Source organism: Aristolochia californica, unplaced genomic scaffold (genome assembly GCF_029961685.1).
Source record: "Aristolochia californica isolate CCGP_79_NKW_82.1479 unplaced genomic scaffold, dmAriCali1.0.hap1 SCAF_14, whole genome shotgun sequence".
Classification (NCBI taxonomy): Eukaryota; Viridiplantae; Streptophyta; class Magnoliopsida; order Piperales; family Aristolochiaceae; genus Aristolochia; species Aristolochia californica.
The window spans coordinates 25011679-25030983 of NW_027181815.1; the positions used below are offsets into that span (position 1 = coordinate 25011679).

General features: G+C 37.3%; 1 long non-coding RNA gene and 2 pseudogenes across 1 annotated transcript; all 3 read left to right on the forward strand.

The window, feature by feature from the left end:
- LOC137950112 (probable beta-1,3-galactosyltransferase 2) overlaps positions 1-2822 on the forward strand; it is a 30088-nt pseudogene extending 27266 nt beyond the window's left edge.
- LOC137949444 (GDSL esterase/lipase At1g09390-like) overlaps positions 1-19305 on the forward strand; it is an 84466-nt pseudogene that overhangs the window by 31569 nt on the left and 33592 nt on the right.
- LOC137950816 (uncharacterized) lies at positions 12741-14601 on the forward strand. The gene is made up of 5 exons (XR_011112003.1): positions 12741-12826; positions 13056-13167; positions 13379-13509; positions 13743-13965; positions 14119-14601. It is a non-coding gene; the product is annotated as an uncharacterized lncRNA (long non-coding RNA).

The following is a 19305-nucleotide window of genomic DNA, read 5'->3' on the forward strand; positions in this document are numbered from 1 at the left end:
TCTTCATCTTGACTTGGACAAACCTCTTGAAACTTCCAAGCTAGATCTTAAGCCACTTCCTCCCACGTTAAAGTATGCGTTCTTGGGGCCCATGAACTCATTGCCAGTCATTATTTCCTCTTATTTGAGTATTGAGCAGGAGGAACAATTAACTAAAGTTTTACAAGCACACAGAGAGGTTTTTATGGATGATTTTTCTATGTTTGGCTCTAGTTTTGATACATGTCTGCACAATCTTTCACTCGTATTATCCCGTTGCATTAAGTCCAATTTAGTCTTGAATTGGGAGAAATGCCACTTCATGGTAAAAGAATGAATTGTTTTAGGACATGTAGTGTCTGAGCGGGGTGTAGAAGTGGACAAAGCCAAGGTTGACCTAATTGCCAATCTGCCACCACCTACTTCTGTGAAGGGGGTGCGATCTTTCCTTGGCCATGCTGGGTTCTATAGGCGCTTCATTAAGGACTTTAGCAAAATTTCTCGTCCTTTGACGAATTTGCTTGTTCAAGATGTTGCTTTTGCCTTTGATGATACCTGTATTCATGCTTTTGAGACATTGAAGAAATGTTTGTCCACTGCACCCATTGTCCAACCCCCTACTTGGTCTTTGCCTTTTGAGTTGATGTGTGATGCCTTTGATTATGCATTGGGGGCTGTTTTGGGGCAAAAGACGGATAAAATTCCCTGTGTCATTCAGTATGCTAGTCGCACTCTTCATGATACTCAATTGAATTACACTACCACTAAGAAGGGAGTTGCTAGCTATTGTGTTTGCCTTGAACAAATTCAGATCATATGTGTTAGGGTCAAAGGTTATAGTGTTCACTAATCATTCTGCTTTGAAGTACTTATTATCCATCAAGGACACTAAACCTCACTTGATTAGATGGATCTTGCAATTGCAAGAATTTGACCTTGAGATTCGAGATAAGAAGGGTTGTGAGAATGTTGTTGTTGATCATCTATCTAGGATCTGTGTAGCACCTCTGGAAGGATTTCTTCCCTGATGAACAACTTCTCCAATTATCCCAGTTGCCTTGGTTTGCTGACATAGTCAACTATCTTGTAACTCATAAGATTCCTGATTATTGGAGTAAACAAGTTCGGTTGAAATTCTTTTCCCAAGTCAAACATTTTTTTTGGGAGGACCCTTATTTGTTCAAGGTGTGTCCTGACCAAGTCATTAGGCATTGTGTACCTGAGCAAGACTTTGCCAATATTCTTGAATTTTGTCATTCCCATGCATGTGGTGGACATTTTGGTGCTAGAAAGACCGCGGCTAAAGTCTTGCAATGTGGTTTCTATTGGCCTTCATTATTTAGAGATGCCCATGAGTTTTGTCGAGTGTGTGATAGATGCCAATGGACTGGTTGTTTGTCTAGGAAGAACACGATGCCTCTTATCCCCATTCTTATTGTTGAATTGTTTGATGTGTGGGGTATTGACTTCATGGGTCATTTTCCTGTCTCGTTTGGCTATTAATACATCCTTGTTGCTGTTGAATATGTCTCTAGATGGATTGAAGCTACTGCATGTAAGACAAATGATCACAAAGTGGTGGTAAAGTTTTTAAAAGAAAACATCTTGAATCGGTTTGGTACCCCGAGAGCGATCATCAGTGATGGGGGATCTCATTTTTGTAACAGAGCATTTGAGACCTTATTGAAGAAATACTCCATCACTCATCGGGTGTCCTCTCCGTACCACCCGCAAACTTGTGGTCAAGTGGAAATCTCTAATAGGGAGATCAAACGGATTTTGGAGAAGTCGGTTCGCTTTGATAGGAAAGATTGGTCCACTCGATTGGACGATGCTTTATGGACCTATCGAACCGCTTATAAGACTCCTATTGGGATGTCTCCATTTCGCCTAGTGTTCGGCAAAGCATGTCATCTACCTGTTGAGCTTGAGCATAGAGCTTAATGGGCCATTAAGGCTTTGAATTTTGATTTGACTCAATCGGGTGAGGAGAGGAAATTGCAATTGAAAGAGTTGGAGGAGATACATCATGATATTTATGAGAATGCCAAACTGTATAAGGAGCGAACAAAGCTTTTACATGATAAATCTATTTTTCGCAAGTCTTTTACTGTTGGGCAGAATGTTTTACTTTATAACTCACGATTGCATTTGTTTCCAGGGAAGCTAAAATCCAGGTGGTCCGGTCCATTTGAAGTTACACAGGTGTTTCCTCATGGCACTGTTGAGATCCGCAATCACGGAGACGGGTCGGTCTTCAAAGTCAACGGTCAGAGGCTCAAACCGTATCTTGAGAATGTCCCCACACCGGAGGAGGTGACGGTGATTTTCTTGGAGGAACCTGTCCTTTCATCTTGACTGCATCAGAGTCTTGCTTACGACTATAAACTTAGCACATTGTGGGCAATCCCCACGTTTCTATCCCTTTGTACATTACAGTTTTATTTTTGGTTTATTCATCCTTATTGGGATAACCTTTGGTGTACTCTGGTCTTGATTGATTGGAGGTCCCCCGGCGATGCCGGCCCTGTCAAAATTTTTCGTAAAACTGTGTAGAATATGCCTATTAGAAATCTGATATCATTTGTTGTGATCCATGAGAATTCAGTGGGATAACTTACTATTGCATTAAACTTGAAACTTAGTTGCAAAAGAGAACATGTAAATCTAGTGTTGATCTATGTTAGTCTGAATAGTCTTGTATGCATGTTTGAACTCATTCCTTTTCATACCTCAGTGAAATTCCTTGTTGTAATGTATGAATGCAAATGGAAATGCTCTTGCTTGCAAAAGACAGGTAACTTCAGAAACAGCCTGGGTAAACCCAGGGACATGCACCGGAACAGTCGGTTACTTAAAAATAAGTGAATGTGCAGTGAAGACGAATACAAAATGGTGGTAATACCAAAAGTATTCAGTGAAACAAAAATTACGCTGGTAATAGCAAAAGTGCGCTGGTAATAGCGTAAAATGGGTTTAAATCTGGAAACAATGAGTTTCCTTAACTTTGATGATGAATTGTAATTTGAAAGAAGTTGCAGGTCAAGATTGAAATTGGTATATTTCTTTTGTGAGATTAGATTGTCAGACAACAGGCTTACTCTACTATTTTCTCTTAATTGTGATGTGACCAGGATTTTATTGTTATTTATTGCCTCTTTGTTCTGTTGAAGTAATTGCTTATGGGTCACATTGGTTCAGGTGGAGTAACAATGAGTGTATTTGGATTGATAATGTGCTATATTTTACACAGGTTTTCAAATTGCGCAGGATCTTATATTATTTTCAGATATTTTATGATACTAAGTGTTAGTCATATGCTAATGAGGAGTAAATTTTCTTCAGTTTTCTTTTTTATATTATTGATTTAGATGAATTTTGTGGATAAATTCCATGCAAACCCTCACGAGACTTAACTCGTCCACTACTACAAAGTAGGGGTTTAGCGGCTTGTTGCAATGCGCTAAATGCAATCGTGCTCCCTGCGAAAGTGGCATTTTGTTTTCCTAGGCTTAATTTTGGTTCGATTGTTGTTTTGCTAGGGACTAGCAAAGATTTAGGTTTGGGGGTGTGATAGATGCCATATTCTGACATGAGAACTAGGTTAATTATAATAGAATAACCCTTATAATTGTGTTATAGGTGGTTATTTATTGGTTTTCAAATGAAACGTGCATTTATTGAATTTTGCATTAATCACTGTCTATATTGCATATTTTTCTCTCCTGAATTATATTTCATTGCTTTTAGGGTTTATTTATTCCTGAAATGCTTTTTATAGATTCAATTATGGAATTTCAGGAGAATTTTGGTAGAGAATTTACCAAAATGCCCTTAGTGAAAGGGAGGTATTTTTTAGGGCAAATCGTATTAAAACAAGGAGGCCGTCGACTAAAATAGAGGAGCGTCGACCGAAACAGGGGACCTTTGACCGAAACAGGGGAGGCCCGAGAGGATTTCCAGCCTTCGTTCGCCGCGCCACCGTCGTCCACCACCGTCTAACAACCGAGAACAGACCCGAGGAGAGCTCGAGAGAGTCTCCGTCGCGGCGAGTTCGACAGTGCCAGTTTCTGCTCTCCAGGCCGAGAGGTGACCCGAGAGGGCTCCTTCGGTGCCAATTACGCATTCCGACCATCCTCTGGCGTCGATTACCTATTTTTGACCATTCCCGGAGCTATTCCGACTCCGACCGAGAGTCGAGAGAGCCGGTTAGAGGACTTCAGCTCTGTTTCGTTCTTCGCCGGTCGTCACCTCCGTCTGTGGGTTTCTATCCTTCTTCGCCGGCGTCGTCTCTACCTCTGGCCACTCGCTCTTGCAACCCGAAGCCATCAATTTCTGGAAATTGCAGTCGTGAGAACGATCCTTTGCTGCCCGAGCGAGAGGAAGGAGAAGGGAAGTAATCCGTCATTTTGGAATTTAATTTTCCTATAGTTTGAACTTAGGTTTTGAATGTTTATTAAATTTGATTTGAGAATTAATGTTTATCGAATATTTGTTTTCCGGATATTTGATTAAATTAGATAATTAGGGTAGGATTGTAATCTAGGTTGGATTTTGGTATTTTAATCCAATTTCTGTATTTCACTCTATGTGCCCGAGAGGGGATAGACGCAAGGATTGAGTAATCGGATTCGTGGTTACGTGGCTCTCGAGAGGCACGTATCACGGTAAAATCCAGAGTGGACGTTTCCTGTTGTGCAAGTAGTTAATCAAATGATTGCTTGATAATTTAGGATATAATTAGTGTATAGTTCAGATTAATTCATCATATTTGGTTAAGCTAGTTTGACTGAAGAATACACAAAATTCAGTCCTCCCTGTGGATATGACCCTCGCTTCCCACTAGATTACATGAACAATTCGTACGCTTGCGAGGTATAAAAGCCGATTTAATTAAATTTCACATCAATAACACCTAGAAAAAAGGATCCGGCAACACCTGCTTTTAGGATCACTTCCAAAGCATCATCCTCTACCGATGATGAAGTTTACGCAGAATATAATACTTTCGGTTTCCAACCGATTTATTATGTTCAAGAGGAAAAATCTTCCTCTAGTAAACAACAAGAGCAACACGACAGTGAACCAGAAGCCTGGGAATCTGATGAAGTTGCAGAAGAAAATACCAAGAAAGCAGACTACTCCGCTAAAGACAAAAAGGCAGATATGATCTTGGTAAAAGATTTCGTATGCTTCGTGGTAGCGACCATTTTGAAGCAGAAACATCAAGGGTACGAGACGCCAATGTGGAAGATAGCTTTCAAGATAACTTCCGAGACCGTACTGCGGTTCACCCGCAAGAATGAGAAAGTTTCTCCCACTCCAAAATATCTCTGGGAGGACAAAGGTATTCGAAAAAATACACAAATGTCGATCCTTCAAATGCTACTAAGGGACACACATCCATAGATAGCATAAACCCTTTTGGATTTTATCTCAACTTGGATTGCCCCAAGGATGGAGATAAAGTCCTTAAAGAATGGGAAAGAAGCATGAGCAATGTTGCATGAATCTTGGAACAAAGAGTCAACATTTAATTTCTTTACCCATGCTTTACAGGGTAATGTAGCTCATTGGTGGGACAACCTTCCCGAAGACCAAAAACGAGCTAATACCTCAATATCGATAGCTAATATCTTGAAAGGATTAGTGGCTAAGATATCAAAGGAATTTCTAGGAATACATCCAACCCTAGAAGCTTACAATGAGAGTACTAAACAAAGAAAACGTTTAGAAACTCTTCAGAAATTAAACAAGTTACAAATCTGTAATATTTGTTTCTATGAGAAGTATTATTGCGAATTTGTAAGTTACTTCTATAAATTGCAAAAAGAAGATCAGAAACCTTATCTGTCTATCTTTTATGCAAAATTGCCAGAACCTTTTGCACATGTAGCTGAAAAATACTACATTACAAAATATTGGCAAAATAATCCAGAACTTGGTACTCTCACCATGGATAATTTCCTAAACTTTGACACTTTAGGAAGAAGTAAGGCAAATAAACAAATATTATGTTGTTCAAACCAGAAAAAAAATGTAGGAGCTTATGGTTGTAAAACCACCTCCCATAAGCAACGAAAATATCGTAAGAAATTTCAGTAGAAAAAATTTAGGATACAAAAAAGTTCTAAAACTAGGTATACTCCCAGCAAGAGATACTTTAGAAAAAGAACAAATTCTGGCCCTACCACATCCAGTAAAGGGTCAAATGCATATTGCCCAAAAGGGAAACCCCTAAGCAAATGCAAATGCTGGATATGCCAGAAAGAAGGACATTTTGCAAAAAATTGTCCAAACACTGAGAAAACATGGTAGTACAAAACCTACATGCTACTCGCCGAAGCAAATGGATTGGACATCATCCATTATGATGACATCCAGTTAGATGATGAAGTATATGAACTTCATCTCGAAACTGAGTCTGCCTCCTCAAAAAACTCAGAAAATATTAGTGACTCTTCAGGCACAACCTTTGTCTAATCGATTTCTTATATTCGGTTATGCTTTAGCCTTCCCGATATATAACATGGCAGCTAGCGTGGTGATTTATATCCCACTATTGTCACTATTGTCATAAAAAAATTTCTCTGCTACTGCATCATGCATTTATAGAGAATTTGATAAATAACCTGATACTCTTACTACTCGAAGAATTTTCTTGTATTACAGACAGGTAAAATGGATCCACTCAACAGCACACTGACGGACCTAGCCTAGCAGCAGCAATTGCCACACTCACGGTATTGCTCTCAACCCTACAGTCACTATTCGACAGTCTTTTAGTTCTCTCAGAACAAGGAGACATACATGAGAATTGTGCCCGATACGGGTTAAGTGGAGAACTCTTACAACTCAAGGTTAAGGAATTAACCGAAGAGTTAAAAGAACTCACCAAAAGGCATGATATGCCAAGCTCCTCCGAGACCGGATCTCTATCGCGAGAAAAGGAAGCCACAACGCCAGCTAATCAGCAGACGGATGACTTTAGTGTTTTGATAAACACAGGTCGACCCGGGATTTCTACCGGTCATGCCAGGCATGAGAAGGAAATCACAACCCAGTCTTCTTTGAAGATAGGAGAATCAGGGATTTCTACCTGCCAGTCTAGAGCTGGAAAGGAAACCTTAACGATTTCGACGAAATCGAAATCAGGGACTTCTACCAGTAAGTTTCTAGCTGAAAAGGAAGTCTTAACGGATCCATCCTTGATGGAAACGGACTTGTCTAGTAATGAGAAATCATTCAAGACAAAATTGGTTACCCCGTCTAAGTTTACAAGGTTGAAAAGCCTAAATAAACCAGATAAAACACGTTTTAATGAGTTTGAGTTTTAAAGAAATTTAAACCTTTAAAACTTTTAGACATTATGTCTGAGGAACCCTCAAAAGATGGACAACATTCGTTCAAAAATCGAATCCGATCATACTATTCAATTCCAGAGATGGAATGAACAAATTGGACAAGGGATGAACACTCCCTTCTTCACCACTAAGTCTAGCAACAGTTGGAATCAAGTGAAGCTAAGTCATGAAATAGACTCAAAATATGCATCCATGCTTTATTCAAATGGATTCATAAAACAGATGGTACTTCACTCCACCGACTTATCAGTTTTGGAGAAAATGCCAAAAGAGATTATGGAGGCTTGCAAAAGTTTCATCTCCATAGCAAAGGGTAAAGGAATTCGACTTCATTTCATTTCCTGTATTACTGAAATTGTTACTAACACAAAGATGTTTTCGAGCATTTCTGTCGTAACACTTGAAGGCATCAAAGAAGGTGACGCGAAGATGGAATATGATCCCAGACATGTTCCAAAAGCCAAGCCATGCCCAGAAGCAGTCTGGCCAACCAAGCGTATTCACGGGCTCAAGAACCTGATACAGCTCATACAACAGCTGATTCAGAAAAAGAAAAGACGATTGTCTTGAAGAGCTATAAAGAGACTCCGGCACCTGTCCAGACCAGTCTCGAGGCAACGCTGAAGAAACTCTTCAGACGAAACATCCCCTTCAGCAAAGCAACCAAAGAAAGCTTCTGCCATGAATCATTAACTACAAAAATCAAGATTTGGGTGAAGGAAGAGGAGAAAATTGAGAGAAAAAAGGAGAAGGGAGTAGAAGAACTTTCTGAAGAGCCTGAAAAACTTCATTGGGAACTGTGCACGAATTTCCAGACTTCTTAAATAAGTGTTTTGAGTTAAGATTAAAAAAATACCCCTTTGCACTTAAAAACCTTAATCTCCTCGTATCTCCCTAACTACACATCTTATATACATGAAAATTTAACTAATGATATAATCTAACATGCAGAATAAGATTACATAAAGAAAATTAACCACTGAAGTGGTGAAATAACTACAATACCCTTTGGGGTAAAATGACCAAAATACCCCTGGATGTATTTTCCAACATTGACATGGGAAAGAATGTTCGTTCCGTAAGTGTTTATAAAGGACAGATAGAACAGGTAATTGTTTTTCTCAAAAAAATTGAGCAGGTAATTGGATCCAATTATTGACTCTACTTTAATGTGGTCTAGAGGGAAATTAAGTTGAAGCATGATTTTTCTTACTCTTGGGTCTCAATTTTTTGTGTGGCTGTATCTGGTACAGGTATGGTTTTCCCTAGGCATGGAGAGTTTGTAGATCTTCAATACCTATTCATCAAAGACATCTTTACTAGATTATTTTGTATACTACGAAGGTAGGCAGACAATTTGGCCAAAAGAGAAGTTGTGACTGGTTTAGAGCTTCAAGTCATCATTTTTTCTTCCCTCGTTTGTTCTTGTAAGTAACCAATGTGACCAGTTGTCATGCTTGGAAGAAAACGAAAACCTTTATTAGCAGAAAGAGAATTGCTTGGAAAAGAAGTCGGTAACTGGTAATGATTAAGATATACCAATACAGAACGTGCAGGATTGTCCATTAAACAGTAAATACATGGCAGTCACAAAGAAAATGAGCTCGCTCTCTATTGATTCATCAAAAGGGACTATTATCATCTTTCATCCTGTCTCAACGGGACTTATCGTTGATGTAGTTACCATGGGATCAATGCCTATCGGAATTAAAGGGTTCAACGATTCAAACCACTAGATTATGACTATAGGGATTATATCTATTGATCCCAAATTGTCCAAGCATGAAAAATAGATCTCCTTGACAGCATGAGATGGTATTTCCCTTTATATTTGGTATGTACATGGCTTTTGCACATGGGTTAACCACTTTGCCAATTTAAAAAAAAATTCAGATCAATTTTTTTTTTTGAATGAAGATGTATAAGCTATTTAAAAAAGATGAAGATTACAATACCTTGCTAAACAGGGCCTACCTAGTTTAGCCTGTGCATCAGCTAAATGATTAGCTGATCTAGGAATATAATTCCATTTACAATTTAAAGCAGAAGTTAAATTACATATATCATAGAACATGTTCCAATGCCGCCAGGGAGGACGTTCTATCGTTTCACACCAATTGATGACGATTTTTGAGTCTCCTTGAATGCAAAGGGGCCCAGAAAGACGCCTTTTGAAGATCCGTAGTCCATTTCGTAATCCGGATAATTCAGCAGTAGTTGAATCTGAAATTTCAATAGGCCCAGCAAAGGAAAAAAGAAGAGCACCGTTTTCGTCATGAACAACACCACCAAATCCCGTTGGGCTTGGGCATCCAAGAGCACTTCCGTCAAAATTTAGTTTATAATGGCCCATTGGGGGAGGAGACCAAATTGCCATAATCAGAGGACGGGGTGGATAAGACATGCCAACAATTGTTCGCCAGTTCTTACGAAAGTTAGATCCTTTTAGATTTCTGAATTCCTTACGCAAAAGGATCCACGCAGTGACTTGACCAATAATTTTCTCAACCAATGTATCTCCAAGAATAGATTTTAGAGTAAATTTGTGATTATTCTTTTCTTTCCATAATACCCAAATGAGATGCCCAACACAACAAGATATTAATAGTTTTCCGAGCTTTGGGAAGTTGGTATTTGTAACTGAGAGGATGATAGATGAGAGATTTTGAGAGAGACAATACTGGAGACCAATTTTGTTAAGGAGGTTGGTCCGCACAAAATGGGCATAATATATAAAAGGATATGGCTGGCTGTTTTTGAAGAAGTTTGGCAGAAAGGGCAAAGAGGGTCTTGGACATGGGTACCTCTCCGAATTAGAGAATCTTATGTAAGAATTTTGTTTCTACATGTGGCCCAGATAAAAAATTTAGCATGTGGGGGAGCAAGCAAGGTCCATGCAATGGCAGCAGGATGTTTGGTTTGTGGAAGGTTGGGACAACTCAGGAAGTTGTAAGCAGAAGAAGTTGAGAAATTACCTTTCGTGCACGGCGTCTAAATAAGAGTATCATGCACATTTTTTAGACTTACCGAAGAGAGAATGGTGATGAGGTTAGATGCTACCAAGGCCTCGGAATCTGAAAGTGATCTTCGGAGATTTAAATTCCATCCTCCAAAATCAGTTCGCTGGTCCAAAATAGATGCTTCAATAGGTGTCGGTCCACCAATCGGTCCAAAATCGCGTTACTAAACCCGTACCAGAGTAACATTTATAGTAGTTTTGAAAACAGGTAACAATATTACAATTTTTTCCACACAGGGGACAACCTATTACATCGCCCACCCTCAGTCTACCAACCCAATAATTTATTTGCTTTAGCAACAACCAATCTCCTCCAAATCAATTCTAGATATAAGTTAAACTTCCAAATCCATTTTAAGTAATAATGCAGAATTTGTAGTAGCTGTATCACGGATCTCGAGTCCACCAAGAGTTTTTGATTTACATACCTCAACCCATTTATCAAGACAATATTTCCTTTCGCCGTTTGGTCCTCCCGACAAAAAAAAAACCAGGTCATGCTACTTGTCTTGGCATACAACAAATAGATTTGGGGTCAATACGCATAATCTCTACAGAGTCATTGGCTTGAATATCAGGCACCGATCCCAGAAAGCAACATCCATGGTTGTTCCCGTAACAACCCCTTCTCATGAATTAAAAAAAAATGGGGAACGATTTCACCGGACGGTTACTGAACGTCATGTCTTCTTTTCCAAATGGAAGCAAGTGGTGACATTGGCTCACTTGCCCCTTCCACCATTTTTCTAAATTACTGGCTTCGCCACAGGTGAGTAGGCTTCCTAAACTTGATATTTTTATTTATTATTACTAGATGAAATGTAGTGTGATCTCTTTCTTAATTCAAAGAAAAAGCAACTTAATTGTGGTGGGATTTTAAATGCAATACCTATTCGGTATCTATTTTGTTAGTGTCTTTACACATTTAGATTCAAAAAATTTGGAAGAACAATAAGATGAACTGAAATTTCAAAAGAATAACAAGACCATTCCACTTTTCGTTTCTATTGCTTAACACTATTTTTACTGGGTTTTGCAATATGACCCTTTTCACCTAGATTTTCGGTAGCTATCCAAACCCACATTTGGTAGCAGCTCCATCTCTCGAATAAAAATTATCATGGATAACAATGTTGGAACTGAGTTTGTGTTTGCCAAGACCCATACTATCTTGCTGTTTCCAGTTATTATGGTTACTATTGTACGAGTGTGTGTTATTCCTTGTTAATATGTCTGTCAATAAAACAATTTGTGTTTTATTATGTTTTATCTATGTTATAAATGAGTTATGTAATGTTTAAATGTTCAGGATTTGAGTCACCCGGCGAGTGGGAAGACCACTATAGGTTTTTTTGGGTTAGATGGTTTGGATCCCAGCATAGGGTAATTTTTGAAAGCTTCTTTTTACTCTTTATTTTTTTCTTTTCAACTAAAAAAGAAAAGCTAATTTTGACCTGGGTGTGCGAACTGAAAGTTTGACTTATGTATGTTACACTCCTAGCTACAAATATGCTGATTCTCCTTACAACCGTTACACACCTGCTGCTGTTGTTGCAATAGGTAGCCCATCTGTAGGACCTCAATAGTATTATGCTGGCCCTGCTTATCAGCTCCATGTATCTTCTCCTGGTTATTTTCCTGTTCTCGTTCAACCTTCTGTTGATGTTCTCCCAAATGCTTCTGTAGATACTACAGTGTTATAAGGTGTCTCAGGTGCAGGTACTGGGGCGCCTCAAAATTCTTCTGTAATGGTAGCATGCCCACCTTGCCCTGGCCCTCATCAACATGCTCATACCACTTCCAATCCAACTATTGCCTCATTTAAAATATCAGAAGTGGCTCAAGTTAAGTCTGTTACAAGTAAACAACCTTCTTCGTATGTAGATGCTACCCCTAGTTGAACATCTACACCAACTTCATCGCATGTCAACCAGGTATTTCTTATAACTTCAATCAGTTCTTCACGTGATGAGACTATTTTTCAGGTCATCATTTTATTTTATGGTAGTAATGAAGAAGAGTGTCTAGATATTAGTATGATTTCTTTGGAATCCACCATCACATAATGTGCTAGTGGTGCTTCTTTGGTAAGTATGATACCTTTTTTTTTCTATTTATTTTGAGGACACGATGAGTGCCAACTCATGATAAGCATGCTTTTAGGAATGACCCAATTTTTAGTTAAGCAGCATGCCTCCTCATGCATGACATTTTTCTGCTATTTAGTTCAAACTGTTTACGCTCTGACCCATATGAGAAAGAATAGTTATAGTTTAAACAGATGATCAAGGGAGCAGTTAATTATCTCTCTACTTGTTGATGTTGTATGGTATATGATCCCTCATTTGAACTACAACTCTGTGGCTTGCAGAATAGAAGTTTTTCAGCCTCAAATAAACCTGCTGAAAACATGCATTTGGAAGAGCTCCAATGCATAACCCACTGAAGGCTTATTTGCCTGTCGGTAATAGCTTTGATTTTGTGTCAGATGCCCAATTTTTAGTTAGGCAGCATGCCTCCTGATGCATGACATTTTTCTGTTATTTAGTTCAAACAGTTTACACTTTAACCCATATGAGAAAGAATAGTTTATAGTTTAAACAGATGATCAAGAGAGCATTTAATTATCTCTCTACTTGTTGAAGTTGTATGGTATATGATCCTCATTTGACTTGCAACTCTGTGGCTTGCAGAATAGAAGTGTTTCAGTCTCAAATAAACCTGCAGACAAGATGCATTTGGAAGGGCTCCTATGCATAACCCACGGAAGGCTGTTTTTCCTGTTGGTAATGGCTTTGATTTTAGGTCAGACGCCCAATTTTTTGTTAAGCAGCATGCCTCCTCATGCATGACATTTTTATGTTATTTAGTTCAGACAGTTTACGCTTTAACCCATATGAGGAAAAATAGTTTATAGTTTAAACAGATGATCAAGGGTGCAGTTAATTATCTTTCTTCTTATTGAATTTTTATGCTGTATGATCCGTCATTTAAACTTCAACTCTGTGGCTTGCAGAATAGAAGTGTTTCAGCCTCAAATAAACCTGCAGAAAACAAGCATTTGGAAGGGCTACTATGCATAACCCACTGAAGGCTTCTTTGACTGTTGGTGATGGCTTTGATTTTGGGTCCGATGCCCGATTTTTAGTTAAGCAGAATGCCTCCTCATGCATGACATTTTTATGTTATTTAGTTCAAACAGTTTACGCTTTAACCCATATGAGAAAGAATAGTTTATAATTTAAACAGATGATCAAGGGAGCATTTAATTATCTCTCTACTTGTTGAAGTTGTATCGAATCTGATCCCTCGTTTTTGGGGTATTTTTAGTTCTCTTTACTAGTGGTTTAAACTTATGTTGTTGTTATCATTTGTTGCAGGTGCAATATTTGGTCCAGAGTGGAGCGTATGTGGTGCTGCTATACTCACCCCGAACACTCAGCAACTGCTTCGTCCTTAGAGGGCTGTAAACATATAGTTAGTTGGAGTGTTTCCTGTGACATTTTTGAGAGGGTGAGACCTTCCATTTCTCACATGATGTGACTTCTTGGATCCTGCCACTTGGTCTGAAATGCTCCCTGTTGCTGGCTCGAGTTGCTTACAGTAAGCAACCGCATACACATAGGGTTTTTCTGTAGTTATTTGAATTTTAGTTTTTTGTGTTTCTAAAATTATATATCTTGGTATTCTTCTCTGAAAATGTGAGTTAACTTTCTGAATGCCTAATAGTCTTTATTTACTTCTTTTATTTTTCAGCTGCAATTCGTTGGTTTCACATCCCCGACCCCAATACAAGCATAGACATGGCCAGTAGCACTACGGAGTAAGGAAATTATGGCAATTGCCAGAACTGGTTCAGGGAAAACCTTGGGCTATCTTATTCCTGCCTTCGTTCATCTTAGACGCAGTCGTAAATACCTGCAAATTGGTCCAACTGTGTTAATCTTAGCACCAGCTCCTGAGCTTGCTAAACAAATACAAGATGAAGCAATCAAATTTGGTCGATCTTGTCTGATTTACTGAATGTTAATTTTTTTTCTTAAGAGACCTAAAAGAGTTGCTGCAAGCAATGATATGTTAGTGGATTTAAAAGTATTAAAAGAGTGGTCTTATTTGATGAGTTTGTGTTTCATGGATACTAACATGGTGCAAATCCAAGACATGACTGTATCTTTCAATGTAATTTGGCAGCACACTCATGCTGCCAACAGTGTCTCAAACAACTTAGGTAAGCAAGGAGTCAATCGGCCTACCCTTGTGGTAGAAGAGTCTCTTCCCCCCTCTCTGTTCCTAGTTGAGGCACATCCTCTTTATTGAAATTTGTGATATTCTTTATTCCATTAATGAAAATCATCAAATATTATTGCTAATTCTTTAGAAAAACAAGGAGATAGAAGAACTTTCTGAAGAGCCTAAAAGGTTTCATTGGGAACTGTGCATGAATTCCCTGACTTCTTAAATAAGTATTTTGATTTAAAATTACACAAATGTCCCTATGCACTTAAAAAACTTTAATCTCCACATATCTCCTTAACTATAAATTCGATATACATAAAAATTTAACTACTGTTATAATCTAACATGTAGAATAAAATTACATAAAGAAAATTAACCATCGAAATAGTGAAATGACCACAATACCCCCTTAGAGTAAAATAGCCAAAATATCTTTGGATGTTTTTTCTAAAATTGACATTGGTAACCATGTTCATTCTGTAAGTGTTTATAAAGGACAAATAAAATAGGTAATTGTTTTTCTCAAAAAAATTGAGCAGGTAATTGGATCCGATTGTGGACCCTACTTTAATGATGTCTAGAGGGAAATTAGGTTGAAGCATGATTTTTCTTACTCTTGGGTCTCATTTTTTTTTTTTTTTTGTGGTTGTATCTGGTACAGGTATGGTTTTCCGTAGGCATGGAAAGTTTGATGTTCTTCAATAAATATTCATCAAAGACATCTTTACTAGATGATTTTGTATACACGAAGAAAGGCAGACAATTTAGCTAGAAGAGAAGTTGTGGCTGGTTTAGAGCTACGAGTCATCATTTTTTCTTCCCTTGTTTGTTCTTGTAAGTAACCAATATGACCAGTTGTCGCGTTTGCAAGAAAATGAAAACCTTCCTTAGAATAAAGAGAATTGCTTGGAAAAGAACTTGGTAATTGGTAGTGATCAAGTTATACCAATACAGAACGTGCAGGATTGTCCATTAAACTGTAAAGACATAGCAATCACAAAGAAAAAGAGCTCGCTCTCTATTGATTCATCTAAAGGCACTGTTATCATATTTCATCCTATCTCTACGGGACTTACTGTTGATGTAGTTACCATGGGATCAATGCATGTCAGAGTTAAAGGGTTCAACCATTCAAACCACGAAATTATGAGCATATGGACTATATCTATTGATCCCAAATCGTCTAGGTATGAAAAATAAATCTCCTTGACAACGTGAGTTGGTATTTTCCTTTATCTTGGTATGAACATGGTTTTTGCACCTAGGTTAACTACTTTGCCGATTTCACAAAAAAAATTCAGGTCATGTTACTTGTCTAGGCATAAAACAAATTGATTTGGGGTCAATGCACATAACCCTTACAGAGTCATTGGCTTGAATAACAGGCACCGATCCCAGAAAGAAAAATCCATGGTTGTTCACATAAAAATAGGCCCAGAAACTGTAAAAGCCCCTTCTCATGAATTAAAAAAAAATGGGGGACGAGCTCACCAGGGTGATTGAGCGTCCTGTCTTCTTTTCCAATTGGAAGCAAGTGGTGACATTGGCTACTTCCAAGAATAAAAGGGGCGGAAAGTACAATGGATCCTCGCTCTTAAAGAGCCCCAACTTATCTTCTTGCCTAATTTGCCTATTTTTGAAGTATATGAAAAAGTCTAGTCCCAACATCAACAACGATTCCCAGATCATTGGGTCTCTCTCAAGAGGGTTTTCTTCTCCTTTCTTCCTCAAGGGGCTCACTTACCTCTTCCACTGTTTTTCTAAATTTATTGGCTTCACCACAAGTGAGTAGGTTTCCTAAACTTGGTATTTTTATGTATAATTATGGGCCCAAGCATATAAGAAGTAGGACCCGCCATGATTACCACGAGTTGACATCCTTATCTTATAGTCACGTCCTCATAGAAGAATTCTAGTCTGAGTTATGTTGTCTTCTATTATATTGAGTTATTTAATTATGCTAGGACTTATCTTTAAGAGTTAGAGTTTATGTGTAATTGGAAAAAAATAGTTTTATTGTAATTGGACTCTACTACCTTTCTCTATTATAAATAGAAGTTCATGTACTCTGATTGTAATAAGTCAATGAAGTATTTATATATTCCATAAATTCAATATGGTAAGAGAGTAGGTTCTGTGAGTTGTAAATTCAATATGGTAAGAGAGTAGGTTCTGTGAGTTGACTCGGTCAACTCACAGAGGTAATGTAATCCTTTTCTAATCTATTATTTCAAGCAGTTTTGGTTTCATATTTTTTTTCTCACTCCCTACACCCGTTAGTTGTTTTATGTTTTGCACCTCTATACTGAGCTTTTCATATTTCAAATTATATATTGACGAAAAGATATTTGAGTCTAATTTCCAAGGAAAAATAATTTTTTTCCAATCAGAGTTATCTACAAAGAGAAATCGATATTTGAAACAATGAAGGTCGGATTGCAAAAGAGGTTCGAGCAGCAACAACAAACTTCAACTTCCAAGGTATTTTATGTTATCTATTACGAGACTTTATATGAATAATTATCTTTCAAAAGAAAGATCTATAAGTCTATTTTCTTACCTATTCAACCAATTCTCGATCTGACTTTTTTATAAGGAGATATTGATATTGAAAGAGTCAATTGTCATGGTAGCAAAAGGAGAAAATAGTACATAGTTCGGCCAGATTACAGAGACCAAAATCTATCAAATTATTTATCTTCAGATAATTATATTTTATGAAGTGAAGTTATACTTGGATGAAAGGTATTTAAGTCTAATTTCAAAAGGATAAAATTTCATGTCAATCTGATCTACATTTAAAGATATATTCGCATTGGAATAATCAAAAGTCAAGATGGTATCCTATTGCATCGAAAAATCCGAATTTAACCCGATTGTTTTGCGTCTCTTTTTGAGTTGCTATATCAGGAAAATATCTCCCTTCTCCCTGGTTTTAGGGCTTATTACTACATCTATATTATTTGAACTTTTTACTATATCTGTGATATTTGGTTCAAGATGAGATCATTGCCATTACCTCCCAGCTTGAGGGGGAGAAGTAAAAGAAGTACAAGAAAGAGGTATTTTTTTTCCATATGTTGTGGATAAGTTTTATGTGACCAAAATATTAAAGAAAGAAAGAGAACAAAAAAATGAAGCTTTTGCATCTAAGAAGAAATTTGTATCGGATTATTTAATGGGTTTTTTTACAAGGTTTATTCTTTTGGTTCGTGTTTGTTGGAAGATATGTCCAAGCCCACACGACCAAGGAAGGCCCACATATCTAAGAGTATTATAAGATGAGCCACAAAAATAAGGAAGGCCCACAAGATGGGCTGAAGCACATAAGAAGTTCGACCCACAATGATTACCATGAGCTAGCATCCTTATCACATCAGTTGGAAGATAAAAAAGGACTCACAAAGACATCTTTATCTTATGGTCACGTCCTAGAAGAGTTCTAGTTTGATTTATGTTTGTCTTTTATCTATATTGAGTAATTCAATTATGCTAGGACTTATCTTTAAGTGTTAGAGTTTAGGTGTAATTGGGACAAAGGTAGTTTATTGTAATTGGAATCAACTACCTTCCTCTCTTATAAATAGAGGTTCATGTACACTGATTACAAGAAGTAATGAATTTTTTCTCTTTTCCATAAACTCAACATGGTATCAGAGCGGGTTTTGTGAGTTGACTTGGTAAACCCACAAAGATAATGAGATCCTTTTCTCTAAACACTAAACCTTAAGTCTAGGTTCGTAGTTATTTTTTGTTTTTTGTCACTATACCCATAGATTTTTTTATGTTTTCACATATAAACTGAGATTTTCATATTACAAATTATATATTTACGAGAATATATTTGAGTCCACTTTCCAAGGAATTTTTTTTTCCAATCGGAGTTATCTGCAGAGAGATATCGATATTTGAATGTGCGAAGGTCAGATTGCGAAAGTGGTTCAAGCAGCAGCAGAAAGCTTCAGCTTCCAAGGTATTTTTTTCTATCAAGAACTAGACTTTATATGGAGAAATATATATCAAAAGAAATATCTGTAAATCTATTCTTTTACCTATTCAACCAATTTTTTATCTGAGTTATCTACAAAGATAAATCGATATTTGAAACAGCAAAGGTCAGGTTGAAAAAGAGGTTCAAGTTGCAGCAAAAAGCTTCAACTTTCGAGGTATTTTTTGCTATCAAGAAAGAGACTTTATATGGATAATTATATATCAAAAGAAATATATGTAAGTCTAGTTTCTTAAATATTCAACCAATTCTCGGTATGATTTTTTTGTAAGGATATATTGATCTTGGAAGAGTCCATGGTCATGCTGGAAGAGTCCAGATGACAGAGACCGAAATCTATCAGATTATTTATCTTCTGATAATTATATTTTATGAATTAAAGTTATACTTGGATGAAAGCTATTTAAGTCCAGTTTTAGAAGGAAAATATTTCATGTAAATATGATATATATTGAAAGATATATTTGAATAAAAGGTCATGCTGGTATCCTTTTACATTGAAAAATCCTAATTTAAGCCGATTGTTTTGTGTCACTTTTGAGTTGCTATATCAGGAAAATATCTCACTTTTTCCTGGTTTGAAGGTTTATTTATACATCTTTGTTATTTAGGTTTATTGCTACATCTATGATTTTTGGTTCAAGCTGGGATTACTGCCATTACTGCCCAACTTGAGGGGGAGATGTAGAAGAAGTACA